Source organism: Electrophorus electricus, chromosome 6 (assembly GCF_041902795.1).
Source record: "Electrophorus electricus isolate QZ-2024a chromosome 6, ASM4190279v1, whole genome shotgun sequence".
Lineage (NCBI taxonomy): Eukaryota > Metazoa > Chordata > Actinopteri > Gymnotiformes > Gymnotidae > Electrophorus > Electrophorus electricus.
In genome coordinates, this window is record NC_137502.1 from 26,144,556 (window position 1) to 26,164,446 (window position 19,891).

Here is a 19,891-nt window from a genome sequence, read left to right on the forward strand (position 1 = left end):
GAAGATCTTCAATGTTCCAGTGAGGAATGGGAGTCAGAACCATGACTGTCCCAGGATAGGACAGCCTAAGTTTAAACAAGGTAGCAGGACATACAATGGAGCATTTTTACTGGGGTTACCTGAATCAGGTACCTCAAAGCACAGCTGAACATTTTCCTGGTTTTTACGCATATGAACCAGGTGTGAGCTGGAGGTCACATTCCAGAGCTACTCAACAGGGCAGTGCCGCGACCATTCACAACTAAAGAGTAAGACCTAGGACACTCACGTTCTCTCTTCTTTCCCCGGACTCAGACATGCCCCACCGCTTGGAGTGTCTTCCGCTCTAATTGCACAGGAATTCCTTCAGGGATCTCTGGGATTTGGGCCTTGGCCCGAGGTCGGTGCTCTTCTGGTGTCTACGTCTGGACGATCTGTTTGGTATTAGCATGCTGGCATGGCTTCCCCTTCCTCCAGCTCCCGCAATGAAGATTTCCCAACGTGCCTTTCCGCCCTGCTCAACTTACTGTGGACGACAAGGAAGCACAGTGCCAACAACAATTTACCACTACACCACCACTCCAAGGGCAGTCAAGGTAAAATTCTTGACACAAACCACAACAATGGGAAATAACAGTTTCTTACACTGTGTATTTTGTATTTGTATTTTGTGGTGTAATGTTGTTCGGTGCTCATGTTGAAATGTCACTGATTAGAAAAACAGGAATATGGATCATAAAGGCTAAGAATAATTTCGTAGAAAAGTCTGGGATGATGCTAGAATGGAACATTCTGTGTGTGTGTGTGTGTGTGTGTGTGTGTGTGTGTGTGTGTGTGTGTGTGTGTGTATGTTCCCTAAAAATAACTTAAATAATACAGTTCATCCAATTGAAGTGAGCTCTTCCACTGAAACCTGAGTTTGAATCTCAGTAGTGCCATGTGCTCTCAGTGGCTGAAGCCTGTAAGATACTGTCCCTTTCTTCTATTGGAATGGGAAGACTGGCACAGATTTCTTTGCCGTTAGAGGTGCAATATCCATTTCTGATACAAAACATGTTTATAGGGCTTTTTGGTTGTTGTTGTTTTGTTTTGTTTCAGGGTTGTTGTGTTTTTTTGGAGCTAAGTGAATAATTTAAGTGAATAATTTAATATCAGACAATATTTCTTTCTCTCTTATTCACACACACACACACACACACACACACACACACACACACACACACACACACACAAGATTGCATGGGTAAGATTGTCTGCTTTTAAATTATTCACTTATGGCCCACTTTGCCTAATACTGACTCAGCCTAAAATTGACATTTCAAAAGGCAGTAGTCATTAACAGTGTAATTTATCCTAAAATCCAGGATTAATCTAGGCCTGAACCTGAAAAACAGGTCTATATAATTAAGCTGTTGTTCCATTTAGTCCACTTAGAGATGATTACTTACCATTCTTTTTGCATTTTCCTATTTTAACTGTTGGTTGCCAAATAATCTGCAGTGAGCAACATCTATTGGGTGTGTAAGACTAGTAGGCCCTGCAAACAGTCCCATTCAGGAATTTAAGTATGAACTAATGAGTTATATAGTCTTCATGTTACACTGTGTTACACTGTGTTACACTTTTTGTTACAAAGGTAATAAAATGTTTTGGCTAAAAGAAAGTTAAGTGGTAAGCAAAATAGTATTCTATATTCTCACAGGGTGACCTGTGATCAGTATAGTGGCCTTTTAGGGTTTCTGTACCAGGTGTAGAGTGGTGCAAAAGTGTGTTTGAAAGCATGAAGCTTTATAACGTTTCTGTGGGAGTCTGAGGACACGGTGCAGCAAACCGGGCCACTGAGCAGGAACAATGCAAATTATTCTGGTTTGCAATAGCAACAGATTCCGAGTGGTACAAGAAACAGTGTTATCAATAGTAGGTGGGCAAATGAGATTTTTAAAAAGACAAGTTCCTCATTTGAATATATTGGTACCAAACTCTAACTGGTTTTGAATGTCAATTTGCATAATAGCAAATAATGCATGATTTGGATATAATGGTGGAAACTTCAAAGATCAATATGTGAAAAAGGAAAAGTGTATAAAAAATTAAACTCCTGTCTACCCGTTCAGACATTCTCCGGAGGCCTCAAATGCTTGTTATCATTAACTTAAAGATCGGCTATTCTCTTCAACTAACTCTTGACTATGCATCTTTATTTGCTATATGGATTTATAACTTTAAAGCCAGCCAACTAGTAATTTAGCAACAACTTTACACTGTGTTTTGTCCCTATTGATCATAAGAGAGATTTTATTAAATCACTGACTCAGGGGCTTAGATTCAGTGAACTGGCCCTATAGCACTGAGCTCAACTGTGCACACTGCCAGTGCTAATTCCCTGATGCCCCTCCTCACCCTCGCCAGACTGCCCCCCTCTATCACCCCCACCCAGCCCTGGTCTGGAGATGGGTGGCTGGGTATGTGGGGTTTTTCTTGGTAGGTCTTCTCTTAGCCACACACATATTTGTCATTTTGCCCTTGACCCCACACTGAAAATCCATGCTGTTAACACCCAATCCCACCCTCCCAGCCCTTTTTTCTCATGCAAGCACTAGTTCTCACACACACACACAAGCGCACACTCACCACCTGTGTCTACTCTATAAAGCTGATAAATACTATAGGTAGCTGGAGTTTACTTTTGTCTGGCTTCTGGTGTAGGCCTCTGTAAAACTGCTGTGTTTATGTATTATAGGGTCATGCACCTTAGTATTGTGTGATACTTATGGTACCAAAGCTGCTAGGAACAGTAAAATGTAGAATGACATTATAAAGACATATAGATGCATATAAAGAGCACACTTGCACATACACACATACAGACGCACGCACATGCACAAGTACACATACAGATGTACACTCATGCAGATATATACCACATGCCAATATACACATACAGATGTACACACGTGCAAATACATATAGTGATTATACCCTAGTGCAAATCACGAATCACATATGCATGTACCCACCAGACAAGCTGCAGTTTGCGTAGGGATTCACCTGTCATATTGTGGTGCATTAGCTCTCTTTCACAGGTTGTGGTGCACAATCAGTTTCACTCAACAATCATTTTAAGACAGCAAAGTACGCAGTTTCCCTCTGTTTGAAGGTGAAGGATGAGTGAGACACACAGTACAAACTCTCAAACTCATTAATAATTTTACCATCCAGGAAAGACACAATCTGAAATGAGCATGCAAGTGACTGGGTTGTGACTGGGTTGTGACTGGGCTGTGACTGGGTTGTGACTGGGCTGTGACTCGGCTGTGACTGGGCTGTGACTCGGCTGTGACTCGGCTGTGACTGGGCTGTGACTGGGTTGTGACTGGGCTGTGACTCAGCTGTGATTGGGCTGTGACTGGGCTGTGACTGGGCTGTGACTCAGCTGTGACTCAGCTGTGACTGGGCTGTGACTGGGTTGTGACTCGGCTGTGACTCGGCTGTGACTCAGCTGTGACTGGGCTGTGACTCGGCTGTGACTGGGCTGTGACTCGGCTGTGACTGGGTTGTGATTGGGCTGTGACTGGGTTGTGACTCAGCTGTGATTGGGCTGTGACTGGGCTGTGACTGGGCTGTGACTCAGCTGTGACTCAGCTGTGACTGGGCTGTGACTGGGTTGTGACTCTGGGTTAATTTGCCTGTACAACTGTAGGCAGGGTGCATGGTGGAGCAAGGTATGGAAAGGGGAATAAATTCTTACACTTCTCTCCAGGCTCATGTGGTCTTACCTCTGATATGGTTTAGATCTAGGACGATGTAGGAAATCTCAGATGACAGCAATATTAATTTAATGGCATTCTAAAAGCAGTCAGAGAGGGCTTGAAAGTCTGTCAGTGTTTTAAATTAATTATTGGGTTTCATAATGTGTTTATGGTTCCTGTTATGTGTCTGTGTGGGAGCTAATTGTCATGTGCTACTGATACCAGGACTCTCTTCATAAAAGAGTTTTTAATCTCAAGGGGATTTCTTTCCTTGTTAAAAGAGTAATAAAAATAATGTAAAAGAAGCCCAAAACTGATTGGAAGAAATAACCATTTCTACTGTAATAATAATAAAATTCAATTTACAAATGTATCTTTTAAAAAATCCAAAGATGCTTGCACTTGGAAATATACAATACATGAAGCATCAATACACAACAGAAACATTAAAACAGGAATAGCAACATTAAATAAGACATGGAAAGGCCAGAGTGGAAAGTCAGGGATAGATTGGGGTTGAGGAAGGTCTTAGGCTAGGGAAAAAGGTATGTTTTACTGGCATATAAGGGCAGTGTTAGCTCAGTGGTTAAGGTACTGGACTAGTAATCAGTAAGTTGCCACTTCAAGGCCCACTGCTGCCCAGTTGGCACTGTTGGTTCCTTGAGCTAGACCCTTAACCCTCAGTTGCTCAAATTGTACTCAGTGATAATTGTAAGTTGCTTTGGATCTAAGTGTCAGCTAAATACCATAAATATATAAGGGAAGAGAGTTCCATAGGTGTGGAGCACATGTGGAAAATGCATGATCACTGAAGCTATGAAGACTGGACATAGGAATGGTGAGGAGTCCAGCTGAAGATGTAACAAGCCTCTTAGTACTTGCTTTAATAGATTTAAACAATACAGAAAGAAAGAAACTTCAACTATAGTTATGTGTCCAAATATTCAGAGCTCATCATTCTGAACCTCCTGTCTGGTTTTATAAGGTGGACACAGCTCTCCCGCCTCACTTTCAGGCTCATGTCAACAGAACAAGGCTGCTGTGAGTGACTGAATGTGTTTGTCAGTCCTGCGCTGCACATTTTAGTGTTTGCACCCCTCTAGCACACCCATACTAAACTTGTGAAGGCCGTGTTAATGAGCCAATGTGTTGAGTCACATGTGTGGAGGTTCAGTGTAATGTGCAGTGCAGGTGTACTGCAGAGCCTGGCTTGGGAAATCTCCCACTAGGGCTTTTCACTTTGACAGGTTACACAGGCCAATGATGCCATTGCTTCCAGCAAAAAAAAACAACAAAAAAAAACTTTATTGTATATTTTTGCATTTTCAGTTTTTCTCTATCATGCATATTTTTTTTTGTTCCAGTATACATGCACATCATTTACCTGACACTTTTATCCAAAGCAACTTACAAGCATGGTTGAGTACAGCTTTGAGCAATTGAGGGTTAAGGGCATTGCTCAAGGGCACAACCTGGCAGTGGTGGGGCTTGAAGTGGCAACAATCAGATTACGAGTTGAGCACCGTAACCACTGAGCTACCACTGCTGTCATCATGTGTAATATGGAAAAGCAGAACCAAGGAAAGTACATGCCCTCTCTGGTGGCAGGCTACTGAAGGACATTGTAGGGCAAGTACAGACAAAATCATACATTCTACATTTTAGAAATACATTTGAACACATTAAATGCAATAACATGATTTATGAATAAGTAATATATAATTAATGTAAAATGTAATTGCCCTGCCCAAAACCTTATATTATATACATATTTTACTTTGGGAAGCAAAAAAAAAGGTTTTATTGCCCCACTTTTTGAAAGGTCCTTGTTTTCCATGTGTCACAAAGATCCACACAGCAATAGTGGGCATAGCCTTGCCTGTCTCACCACAGCTAGCAGTGATAAACAGTGCAGTCTGGGTGCCTTCCATCTGAGCCAAGTCAGATCTCATCTAGAACAGAGCCCTGCGCAGGCCAATCTACCTCTCTAGCAGTGAACAAGTATACATGTGCACACACACACAAACAAACAGTTGATGCTTACTGCCATGTGTTCTTTAGGAACAGAAACACCAAACTGTCTTTAGCTCCTAGGACTAGGAGTTCAGTTTAATTTAGAAAACTAACTGTAAGGGACATCAATGACAAACCTGGGACCAGAGGTGGGTGTTGATCAGTTACATCTACTCAGTTACATGTACTTTTATTCTGCTTTAAATATAAGAATCTACTTCCTACTCAATTTCATATTCTTAATCATCTCAAGTTACTTAAAGTCCCACATGGGAGTAATTATTTCCTCACTAATTTTCCCAGCAACTTGGTTATTGTTGGGTCTCTTGTTTCAAGTAATGTCCTTGGGGAGATTTATCTGCACTGAGTTTGTTGAACCCTGCCAGCTCTGTAGGCTGTTTAATAGGAGAGAATGAGTGTATGTCCCCTCAGTCAGGAAGGGGCAAAGAAAGAGGAAACGGATCTCTGTCTCCTGTTGCCTGATAAATGCCGGAATACTGTTTCCTGTGTTGCCTGATAAATGCTGGAATACTGTTTCCTGTATTGGCTGATAAATGCTGGAATACTGTTTCCTGTGTTACCTGATAAATGTTGGAATACTGTTAGCTGTTTTGACTCCATCCTGACGGTGATGCCACCCTAACTGTATGAGTGCCAGTCATGTGATGCTACAGGCTACAATCAGATGCTCACAGAAAAGATCAATCGAGTATGTTTTATTAACAAAGTGTTAATCCAGAGCTGAAGTCAGAGAACATGTGTAGTTCATTCACCAGAGAGAATGCAGACAAAACATGTGGTAGGCAAATGAGTAAAAGGGAGACCAGTCCAAAATGCACAAAACCAGAGAGCAGTCCAGGAGAGCGAACTACCCAGACAGGGAACAGCCAGAGTCGATAGCCAGGAAACGAACCACAGAGGCAGACAGAGATAAGGCTCAGTATGCATGAGACAGAGATGGCAATATTTCACAAAGTAAGCATGCAAATGAGTTTAAATAGACAGGTTAACGATGAGAGACAGGTGATGGCAATCCATAATCATGAGAGGTGGGACGGATGAGACTGAGGAGATTGGTGGATCTGGATGGAGAGACAGATGAGCTGCTGGCAGGTGTATGCTGGGAAATGTAGTCCGGGCTAGGGAGCGCGACAGGTCACAGCATTCTTTGGAGCAGAGCTACTGTGACGTACTGCAATCTGCCGTCTTACCCAACAGAAAAAGAGTTGAATAAAAGAGAAAATTAAAACACTCGGAGCAGTGGGAATGGAAAGACCAATATTCACAACTCTAGGGTGGCAGACTACTGCTGACAAAAATGATACATTCTACATTATAGAAGTACATATGTACACATTTTAGTGCAATAACAGCCTTATTTATGAATAAGTAATATATACGTACACACACACATGCACAAGCACGCGCGCGCACGCGCACGCACACACACACACACACACACACACACACACACACAGTTGATGCCTACTGCCATGTGTTCTTTTATCCCAGGCCTGCATTACCACTGGACCTATTCAGCTCATGAAAGGGTTTTAATGAATCAAGTGTGTTTGGGAGCTGAAACACCAAACTGTTGTAGGTCTTTAGCCCCTGGGGCTAACAGTGAAGAACACTCCTTACTCACAGTTGCTAAACAAAACAAGTTAAATCTGAACACGCAGTGTTAAAGCTCTTTTTAAATTATTTTAGTTCAGTTTAATTTAGATAACTAACTGAAAAGGACATCACTGACAAACCTGGGACCAGAGGCGGGTGTTGATCAGTTACATCTACTCAGTTACATGTACTTTTATTCTGCCTTAAATATAAGAATCTACTTCCTACTCAATTTCATATTCTTAATCATCTCAAGTTACTTAAAGTCCCACATGGGAGTAATTATTTCCTCGCTAATTTTCCCAGCAACTTGGTTATTGTTGGGTCTCTTGTTTCAAGTAATGTCCTTGGGGAGATTTATCTGCACTGAGTTTGTTGGACCCTGCCAGCTCTGTAGGCTGTTTAATAGGAGAGAATGAGTGTATGTCCCCTCAGTCAGGAAGGGGCAAAGAAAGAGGAAACGGATCTCCGTCTCCTGTTGCCTGATAAATGCCGGAATACTGTTTCCTGTGTTGCCTGATAAATGCTGGAATACCATTTCCTGTGTTGCCTGATAAATGCTGGAATGCCATTTCCTGTGTTGTCCAATAAATGCTGGAATACCGTTTCCTGTAGTGGAGTCATCCTGATGGTGATGCTTGACTGCATGATTGCCGGTCATGTGATGCTACAGACTGGAAATAGTCATGTGATGCTACAGACTGGGGGTCACAGCATTCTTTGGAGCAGAGCTACTGTAACGTACTGCAATCTGCCCTCTTACCCAACAGAAAAAGAGTTGAATAAAAGAGAAAATTAAAACATTCGGAGCAGTGGAAATGGAAAGACTTTCACTTTTTTGGTAGACTGCTCTACCAGTGCACAAAATAAAAACCTCATTGATTTGGTTTCTGTGTAGTGGGTCAGGCCCCTATGTACATAAAGTAAACACATGCCAGTAAACGGTTCTGTGTTTAGTATGAAGCAAACCTGGAATGTGATATGATAACACTGTTGTCTGCTTTCTCAGAAACGTCTTTATGCCATCCTTAAGCCATGCCATTTCACATGCAGCTCACGCAAAACCAGGTGTGACACAGCACACCTAAATATGTCAGCCACAAATGACACCGCATTAAATCTGTTCACCCTATAACCGCCTAGTCACAATGACATTTATTCTTCAAAATCCTCTGATTTAGCAGTCAAACTGAATGAAGGCATCCACTAAGCCCAAAATGAACATTTTGCTTGTGACTCATTCAAATGCTCCTGACCACCCTGTTTAATTTCCTATTGTGTTTCCTGGGAAAAGGTGAACTGTGAGTCAGTGATGATTACGGGACTGGCTGGGCTCACGCACAGCACCACCACGACCGCGTTCCACAGCAGAGGGACAGGCATACGCTGCCCACACAACAGCAGAACTCTCACAGGTGTCTGTTGTTGTTGTTGTAGACAGAGAGGTTTCAAAACAAATCAGTGGCGTGTGATATGTGATAAGTGATGGGGTGGGGGGCATAAATGTGTGTGTTTGAGTGTGTGTGTGTGCGCATGCACGTCTCTGCGTGCGTATACATATGTGTTCTTCCATGTGCACATTTGTGTGTGCATGCATATCTGTATACGTGTGTGTGTGTGTGTGTGTGTGTGTGTGTGTGTGTGTGTGTGTGTGTGTGTATTAGATAAGAAGTTGGCAGGAGAAGAGGGAGTTAGAAGTCATGGACAGATAGTCAGGAGTGCAAAGGCCTTGAAGCCAACACCTCCCTTCATGTATCCGCATGGAAGGTTACTGAAAACAGAATAAAACAATAAAATCACACAGGCACTTGCTTAAGTCTGAACCAGACCACTGTGGCTGTATTTAGTGTTCCTCTGTGTGACAGTTACCAGTAAACCAATAAAGTCTGCAGCTGGTTAATAGTGGAGAAACGTCTAGTGTAACCAGTAGGAGTATGTTCATGAAGAGGAAGATACAGCAGAGAGACCCATGCTCACTCCACACAGCCTGCACGGACTCGGCGCTTTTATGACCCTGTCGTTTTAGTCAGTGTTTTCCATGTAGGCCCAGATATCAGGAATCCACAGACCACAGACACACAGGGGTGTTGGGTTGCTCAGACAAAGTATGACACATTATTTGTGTGTGTATGGTTGAGTGAGAAATACATGGAGAGAGAAAGACAACAGAAACAGAAACTAAGTGTGTGTGTGTGTGTGTGTGTGTGTGTGTGTGTGTGTGTGTGTGTGTGTGTGTGTGTGTGTGTGTGTGTGTGCGTGCATGCATGTGCGTGAAGGTATGTGTGCACACGCGTGTGTGTGTGTACGTCTGCATATGTGTGAGAGAGAGAACTCGGGGCTTAAACTACTGTCATTGTGTGTGTGTGTGTGTGTGTGTGTGTGTGTGTGTGTGTGTGTGTGTGTGTGTGTGTGTGTGTGTGTGTGCGTGTGTGTGTCACTGTAACCCGTGGAGGCCAGTTCAGCTGATGCAATATTGAGCAGGAAATTGTTCTGAAATCATTTCTCAGAAAAACACAAAACAAAACCTTTCACTGTAGTGGTTGTAATTTATGGACAAAGCATTACTCAATATTTCAGGTGTTTTTAATCCCTCTTTTTACTGTCAATAATGTGAAATTACTGCCCTCTAGTGTACAAAAGGAGAAGGATTCTCTTTTATACTGGGTTGCCAGTTTATTAGGTATACCTAGTTACCTGCTGTGTCTGAAATCATGTTCTCTGCTCTGTTTTTCAGAGTATATAGTCCTCAGTAATCTGTGAAATTAGTCTGATTTTAGAACGCTACTATGAACTATGTGGTTGAATTTCATACTACTTTAGTATACTTTACACTGGCGAATGTCTTCGTCCACTCAGGCGTTAAGGAAAGTTCCATATAAAAGCAAACCCTTTAAAACATTCCTTAATGATGTTACCATGGCGTTTTTACTCTACATAGTATAAAGAATCTGTTTAACACCCATAACTTTGCTATAGAAGAGTTGAAATTTCACTTTGATGTTTGAGTGCTTGACGTATTCAACATATGAAAAATTAGTAAAATAGGCTTAATTTATGAATATATGATACATGATTTACAACAACAACAACACCCTTTGCTTTGCGTTTAATGTCTATGTGTAAAGGAAAACATTTTGGGGTTTATAGTATGAATTACCAGACTTCACTTTATTAATATATTGTGTATATATATAACATATTCAGCATACTGAAATGTTTCAAGCAGAAAACAATATATTATTTTGTCATTAAAATTCTATTGTAACAATATTGTATTATAATATATAGCATTTGTGGAATGTGTACAGGGCACTGTATGTGTGAAATTTACACTGTAAAAGCACCATGTTTAATGTTTATTTAACCTTTAACAAAAAATGTATACTTTAAGTTTTAGTAAACATAAGTACCTTTCCCTAGTATACTGTATGTAATAACTATATTAATATCAGTATATGTGTAGTATAGTTGGAAGTGTGCCATTTCAAAACTTCTTGAGACTAAATTGACCCACATTTTAGTGTATTAATGCATAAAAAGCATTTTAGTGTATTAAAGCGTGCGTTTTTTTACACTATATACATATAAAATTCACAACACATACTCAGGATACATACTCAGAACATATTTGCTGTATTCATTAATCAAAAATAGCAAACAAATATTCTCACAATATCTCACAATTGGAAGAACTCGCAATAAAATCTGACAAATGATAATCTGATAATCAAATAGCACTGAGTACATAAGAGGCCAGGCTCAGTTCCATCATTTTACATCATTATGTTTTTCAACCCCAAACTAACATGGTATAATTAAACTTTATGTAAGTAAACTTAAATATACTTTGTTAAGTATATCTCATAGCCTACATCTATTGTACTTAGGCTTTTCTGTATACTTGTCAGTATAAGCCAAGTATATATCAATTATAATTCTGTTTAGTAAATATACAATAAGTGCATCAAAAATAAACTGAAAGTATACTCAGTTATTTTAGTTTAAAAGAAGTATAATAATAGCACACTTGAATAGCACGCGTGAATAGCACACTTTTTTTTTTGTAAGTGAAGATTTCGGACTTAAAGTTTTAGTTCTTGGGTGTAAGGATACGGTGCACATGAAATGATCACAAATGTGTTTTGGGTGACTTTAGTTATTTTACTTTTAAAGTTTTTCTTGTTTAAAAAATGAAGCTCCACCAGTTTTTCTCAAAGGTTTACAGTAGCTTCAACAATATCCACCAAAACGTCTTTTACCATCTTTTTAAGAGCTTCGTTCCTGAGGTAAGCGCTATTGTACCGTGTATTCATGCACGGCGCCTACCCGTGTCGTACTCTGCTTGGCCACATTAAGCACACGTCGTAAGTCTTTAGAGAGTCTCCGAGGTACAGATGTTGACTAATTAATGACATCCTTATTACGGGCACACAGAACCGCGCAGAGAGGGAGAGAAAGTACACGCACTGGGAGTCCAACTTGCCCCAGTACAGGGAATACCTCGTTTATTAAGAGCTCTCGTTTTCTTTGCGGATATGAATGGAGAGTTCTTTTTTAATCATAGCGACGGCCTTTTTTGTGCGGCGATCTGCGTCGTGTGGATCCCGATGCGCGGTTCGTTTAGAAGCGACGGAGCGGCCAGATGGAGAGGTGATGGAGAGGTGTGAAAGACGTAGGAGTGTGCGTGCACGAACATAATTCTCATCAGGCACAACTTGTACTCCCACCTGGTTTACTAATTCATTTATTATTGTTGTTGTTGTTGTTGTTGTTGTTGTGCTTTTTATTTGTTTGTTTTTTTACTTTTTTTATCTGTTGACTTTTATTTGCTTTTTGTTTACATGCTTCTGTTATCTCTGTGCTTTCCATTATGCTTCGCTTTGTTTTCCGAGGCGGCACTTTATCCTGTTTTATCCTGTCAAGTGATTCCATCATGCGCACATTACAGTGAACTGGGCGAGGCAGGCGAGTGTTGGGTCGTAATACGTGCGTGGCTCGCCATTTCTTTGACGAGGTTATTTCATTGTGATTACACTCCACAGGGAGCCCACCGCTAACTACGGTTATAGTCTAAAGCGTATTTTTCAAACTGAATAAAACAGATTAAAGCTCCGACAGAGCCCGTCCAGAGCCAGCAGTGTAAACGAGGATTGGTGGACAGACGTATCCCTCTAGTGGTGTCCGATTGAACTTGGTGGATTTTAAAAGAAACAGACTTTTGGACACCTAACATTATCAAACAGATTACATTATCGCACACGACACATTAGGGAAGGAAAACCTAACCGTTTGATTAATGAAGCTGATAGTGTTGTCAAATGAAATTATGCCTGGGAATGTGGTGAAGAAAATTGGTCTGCATTTTGCAGTTGCCTCAATATACTACATTTCTGTGGACCCATCGCAGCAATCATTTTGAGTAAAAAAAATCCATTAAAGAAATTGATGACTGTTAAGTGTTTTGGGGTGCCAAGCACTTAATAAGGTTAACATTCCTCTCAACAGGAAGGTGTGTGTAACCTTCTACCCCTCCCCTCCCCTCCATGCTGTCAGTGACCTTCAACAGCTCCATAGAAACGAGCCGGCTATGTTAAGTAAGGAAAGCAAGCGCATTCTAATGACATGGTTATAGACGTGCGCACACGCACACACACGCACACACACACACACACACACACACACACACACACAAATACATGATGAAGATTAGCTTGGACTGCTCTCCCGTGGTGTCAGAAGCACGTGAAGCAGTCCCTCATTATCGCGTGCTGAGCGTGCACCTTCCAGCTGCAGCAGCACCACGTATTCATCACGTTCTCACAACCCAAAGGTCACCTCCGCTGCGCTCTACCCAGTGTGTGGGCGTGTGCTTATACATGCTAAATCCATTTCTACATTTCATCATCAAGCTGGAAGCACAGTGCAAAGAGAGTCAAGACTTTACGCCAAGAAGCAAGCGTGCGGTTTCTTTTCTTTTTTTTTATTTTAATGTCACCTGTGGAAATCGGTGTCCAGGCACAAGGAAGGTCTCACCCGCCTGGTGCTGTTCCTGGAGCCTTTGTGAAACAAACCCTGTGTGAAACCTGTGTGAAAAAAAAACCTGCAGCGTGTTAAATATCTGAGTCTAACATTCACGGCCTACATGCTGTATGTCATCATGTAGAGATTTGAAGAACATGGTCCGAGCATCTTGCGTCCTGTCTAACTGATGCAGTGAGTAGCTTATCATTTGTTAAACAACCATGTCGAAAGACACCTCCTGTGGTCGTGGAAAAGATGTTGATCTGTTTCAGAAGGGTCAAATTATTGACATGCATCAAGCAGAGAAAACATCTAAGGAGATTGCTGAAACTGCTAAAATCGGGTTAAGAACTGTCCAACGCATTATTAAAAGATGGAAGGACAGTGGGGAAACATCATCTTCGAGGAAGGAATGTGGTCGGAAAGAAATCTTGAATGATCGTGATCAGTGATCACTTAAATGTGTGGTGAAATCGAATTGTAGAAAAACAACAGTAGAACTCAGGGATATGTTTAATAGTGAAAGTAAGAGCATTTCCACATGCGCAATGTGAAGGGAACTCAAGGCATTGGGACTAAACAGTTGTGTAGCCTTAAGAAAACCACTTGTCAGTGAGGCTAACCGGCAAAATTGGCTTCAATTTGCTAGGGAGCATAAAGATTGGACTCTGGAGCAATGGAAGAAGGTCATGTGGTCTGATGAGTCCAGATTTACCCTATTCCAGAGTGATGGGCGCATCAGGGTAAGAAGAGAGGCGGCTGAAGTGATGCACCCATCATGCCTAGTGCCTACCGTACAAGCCTGTGGGGGCAGTGCTATGATCTGGGGTTGCTGCAGTTGGTCAGGTCTAGGTTCAGCAACGTTATGTGCCCAAAGAATGAGGTCAGCTGACTACCTGAATATACTGAACGACCAGGTTATTCCATCAACGGATTTTTTCTTCCCTGACGGCACGGGCATATTCCAAGATGACAATGCCAGGATTCATCGGGCTCAAATTGTGAAAGAGTTGTTCAGGGAGCATGAGACATCATTTTCACACATGGATTGGCCACCACAGAGTGCAGACCTGAACCACATTGAGAATCTTTGGGATGTGCTGGAGAAGACTTTGCGCAGTGGTCCAAATCTCTCATCATCAATACAAGATCTTGGGGGAAAAATTAATGCAACTCTGGACAGAAATAAATGTTGTAACATTGCAGAAGCTTGTGGAAACGATGCCACAGCAAATGTGTGCCGTAATCAAAGCTAAAGGCAGTCCTTATGTTAGAGTGTGTGACCTTTTTATTTGACCTTTTTTTGACCTTTTTTTTAGTGAAGTACACATAGTTTCCAGAGAAACAGAACATTTTGGACAGATGTCCTTTATCAGCTATATATATATATATATATATATATATATATATATATATATATATATATATAACACTATGCACAATTATGCCAATCTTTCAAGAGTACAGATGAAATTAATATTTAAAGCAAATATTAATTTCATCTGTACTCTGGAAAGATTGGCATAATTGTGCATAGTGTTGTTTTGTTTTGTTTTGTTGTTTTTGAACAAAACAAAATAACATATTTTCTCGACGCATCACACACAAAAAAATCAACTATGGCTTTATTCAAAGTAATAATGTGAAACTGTAAAATCCAATATAATACATTTAGGGCAGTTATTCACCTGAGATGTTCCAAATGTCCCTGTCCTTACACTTATATGTGTGTGCCCATGCATGTGCATGTGTGTGCATATGCCTGAAGATGGTGTTTGAAGCACTCACACACACACTTATGCTCTGACGTAAACCTAAGCCATATCCTCAGTGATGCATTGTTTATGCAGTGACCCATTTCAGACTGGATGTCAGCTGTCACGGCACACACGTGTGTGTATGTGTGTGCAAATGTGTGTGTGTGTGTGTGCCAGGGTTTTCTGATCCTCTTCTGAATGAATCCTCTTACGTGTCCAAGGCCTCCCTGTACCAAACACGAACACTCCTGAAGATTCAATCATTGATCTGTAGGCTGACGAAATGGGGTGTGAGTGGGGGTATGGAAGGGGGCTTGGGAGTGTGGGTGAAGGAAAGATCCCCTGCCCCCACACACCAATCTGCTCTGGGGACCCACACACATGCTCCACACAGCTATAGGGCCAAGTCATGCCACTGTTCTGATATGTAGGGTGCTACGCCATCTGTTTGGCTTGTGTGTATCATGCGCACGTGTCTATGTATTTTTGTTTGCATGTGTGTGTGTGTGTGTGTGTGTGTGTGTGTGTGTGTGTGTGGGTTTGTGTGTGTGTGTGTGTGTGTGTGTGTGTGTGTGTGTGTGTGGACTTTTCTTGGATGGCACTAGTGGGCCCAAGACGTCCAGTATGCCAGTATGTATGTATTCTCTCTCTCTTGCTCTCTCTCCCACTCTCTGTCTCCTTCTCTCACTCACTCTCTCTTTGTCTCTCACTCACTCTTACTCTTTCTTTCTCACTCTCCATCTCTCTTGCTCTCTCTCTCTCCCTCTCACTCACTCTCTTTTCTCTGTGGAATGCAACGCACGTCATCCTGAACACCAGTGACTAAATCTAAAAGCATATCCTGCTGTGTGTGTGTGTGCTTGACTCAGCTGGTGCATGCATATCTGACTGCATATTAAAGTACATTCCCATTTCTTGCCTGGTATGTGGTCCCAAAAAGTTCCCCATCTGTGCAATTTATACTAATTATGTTGTTTTCTCTCTTTTCTCTTTCTTCTTTTTTGACGAATTTCTTTTTTTCAACATCGTTGTTATCAGGTTGCAAGACAGGTCAGATGCTCGTAGATGGCAATAAAGCAAACAGTTTATTAATAACAACACAGTTCAGGCAAACACATCCAAAGAGTAAATCCAATACAGGGTGGAGGGGCAGGCACAGGAGAGAGTCCAGGACCAAACAGGAGAAGACGGGGCAAGGCAAAACTCATAGTGGAACTAAACACAAAAAATGGTCAAAACACGGACAGGCAAAGGCAAAAAGGCAAACTCCCAACGCTCAGAATTTTCTCTGACAAAGAGGCAATACTTTACTGTGAGTAGTATAGGAATAAGCAACTGGACGAAGCACAGGTGAAGATAATCACTCCTCTGGGAATAAATATCTCCCCAGGGGATTCTGGGATGTTCAAGTTCAAGTTCAAGTTCAAGAGTCATTTCAGCTATTTACAAGTACACAACAAAAACGAGACAATGTTCCGCCAGGACCATGTTGCAACATAAAAACAACAGTGCAACAGACAACATGCTACACAAGTGCAAACTGTCCAATATAGTACAAAATGTCATTAAATAAACATTAAATAAACAATAATAAATACAGGACAGGACAAATACAAAATACAACATGAGTAGACAGTGCAATTTAGTACAGTACACAGTACTGGGCATATGTAAAGCGAGTTGTGCATAGCAATCAGTGACATGCTACCCTGAACATAGCAGTCACCGGTAGCAGCCAGAACAGTTCAGAGTACAGTGCTGGTTTAGTACAGTACTCTAGCAGCAAGTAGGATAATGTGCAAGACTGCAACAGGAGTGCATAGTTTATTTGTGTGAGGTTTGACTTCAGCACTAGTCCAATGCAAAACAATGTGTGAGTGTGTATAGATATGTATGTATGTACGTGTGTGTGTGTGTGTGTGTGTGTGTGTGTCTGTCTGTCTGTCTGTCTGTCTATAAGCATGTATAGAAGTGCCTATTTTGGAATCTGAATTGGAATTGGAGTTAGCCAGAGTTCAGGAGTCTAATGGCTTCTGGGATGAAGTCTGGAGGTGCGGGACTGGATGCTGCGGTACCTTCTTCCAGATGGCAAAAGGGTGAACAGTTCATGTGAGGGGTGTGTGGGGTCTTTCACAATGTGTAGGGGTGTAGTGTGCAGTGGTACCAGAGGGCTGCATGACAGTCATTAGTGTCTCATTGTGTGTGTGTGTGTGTGTGTGTGTGTGTGTGTGTGTGTGTGTGTGAGTAAGCATGTGAGTGTTGATACACTCCCTATATCTCTTTTTAGAGTTGTGCTGGAAGATTATATTGATTCATTTTTCATAGTTTTCAGTTCTGTTTCATTCTTTTTTTTAATCCTTTCATTTCTATTTTCAAATGGTCCTTCTGTTTGTATTCTGTTCGCTGTGCTTTAAAGCCAGATCTGAACGCAGTAGTTGTAGCTGTCAGGGCAGTTGAACATCATATGTCAGAGCTCCAGTGGCCTTCACCCATGGGCCTGGTCTGAGGGGCGGGGCCTGAGGGGCGGGGTCTGCAGGGCGGGGCCTGAGGGGCAGGGTCTAAGGTGACTTCTTGCGTGTGCTTCTTGCATTTGTTTGTCATTTTAAACACGTGAAATAGATATTTGTCATTTCAAAGTCATATATTTTCGTTCTGCGCACCTACAAATTATGAAGACAAGGCAGACAAAGATCCTGTAATATTTCAGAACCTAAAAACAAGTGAAATGGTTTGTGTCCTACACATATTCTGTGTTTTCCTTTCCTGTTTCTGCATTAGAATAATCTGTCATATTTCAAGTGTGCATTTTCATTTGTCTGTCGAAATGCAGCATATTTCCATCCAGAGTGCTGCTCCCAGCCCTGCTTCACTGACCCGAGCTGGAGTGTTCTGGAACGGTGCCTGAGCCCAGACATCATGCTCAGCGGCTCGCCTCCATGTTCCCACATGCTCTGCTGGGCCATACATCACCCAGCAGCTATCCAGCTATCCGAAAGACTCCCCATGCAGACAGGCATGTTGGGCAAGTGTGTGTGTGTGTGTGTGTGTGTGTGTGTGTGTGTGTGTGTGTGTGTGTGTGTGTGTGTGTGTGTGCGTGCGGCATGTGTATGTGTGAGGGTGTGTGTGCATGTGTGCACGCATGTGCGTGCATGTGGTGTGCATGTGCGCGTGCGTGTGTGAGTGTGTAGGCATGCTTACATCCCTGAATATACAGGTATGTGCATGTGTGTATGCATGTGTGCATTTGTGTATGAGTGAGAGAGAGTAAGTGTGTGTGTTTCAAGGGTAGGAACAGTACGTTTGGGGGGGATTTTCGTGTGTGTAGAAAAATAGCATTTATTTATGAGGATGTGTGAGTGGGAGATAAAGTAAATTATATGTGTGTGTGAGAGAGAGAGAGAGAGAGAGAGAGAGAGAGAGAGAGAGAGAGAGAGAGAGAGTGAGTCTGAGAAATGAAATTATGGCATTAGTTCCATAAGCAGTACCAGCCATGAATCCTGCTGCTGGATTTATAACAGGTGCATTATACCAGAGAGAGTAAATGGTAAAAAGGATGTGAAATCTTAAAGGCTTAAAGGCTTTATTCCAGCAGAGCTCCTCTACGAGCAGAACATCACGGCACTTTTAATGGTGTGTCAGTTTAAGTGTTCATAGAGACTAGAGATTCTCTCAGCTAAGACGTGCCCCAGTGATACACACACACACCCACACACATGCCTGCTTCATTTTGAACCACATTGTATAGACAGCTGTTGAGGAGAAAATTTAATTCCTGAAGCCTGCTTCATACGCATACACCACGCCTACACACTTACAAACTGCTGTTCCCACTTTTTGTAATCAGTCATGGTTTAGATTGTGTTGCACTAGATGTTTCCATTACTGAATGTTTGTCCACATTGGGGTGTGTGTGTGTGTGTGTGTGTGTGTGTGTGTGTGTGTGTGTGTGTGTGTGTGTGTGTGTGTGTGTGTGTGTGTGCTTGCCTTGAATCACAAAGCTGATGTAAGAGACCCATATGTTGGACTGAGGGACATGAATCAAAGCTATTTACTGCTCTACTGGACCCAAATGAGACGAATTCTATGCTACTCTGCACTTAAACGAAAGTGCAGCATGTCTGGGCTTATCTGTCTGCACAGTTCTGTTATTGAAAACCGATGTCTCTCTCTATCTCTCTTTCTCTCTCTCTCTCTCTCCCACTCTCCCTCTTTCTTCAACCTTCTTTATATTTTTCACTGTGAGGATAGGCAAGGTCAGCTGGTGAATCCACACCAACCCAGTTATTCAATTAGTCCAACATCACTTACTTCAATTAATTACTCAAATCAATTAATACATTCAATTACTCAAAACAATTACTCAAATCCAAATTCTTGCATATCATGTCCACTCAGAGGCGGAGCCATTTTGAAAATGGTCACGGATCACAGTGGTCTCACAGGAGAGATCCACTAACAGGACACCAAAACAGAGTAAAACACCAGACATGTCAGACCACAAACTTGTCACACCACAAACATGTCACACCAGAACCATGTCACACCACAAACATGTAACATTGTAAACGTCACACCATGACCATGTCACACCACAACCATGTCACACCACAAGCATGTAACATTGTAAACGTCACATCATGACCATGTCACACCACAACCATGTCACACCACAAGCATGTAACATTGCAAACGTCACACCACAACCATGTCACACCACAAACACACCCCACTTCTTCCTTCTTAATGAAAATACAC

General features: G+C 41.9%; 1 protein-coding gene across 1 annotated transcript in view; it reads right to left on the minus strand.

Annotated features, from left to right (window-relative positions):
* LOC113589488 (neprilysin) overlaps positions 1–403 on the minus strand; it is a 30,197-nt gene extending 29,794 nt beyond the window's left edge. Inside the window, exon 1 of the mRNA XM_027029178.3 lies at positions 269–403. The gene's annotated coding sequence lies outside the window, so the exon portion shown is untranslated. The remainder of the gene's footprint in view (positions 1–268) is intronic.
* Positions 404–19,891: the final 19,488 nt, after the last annotated feature.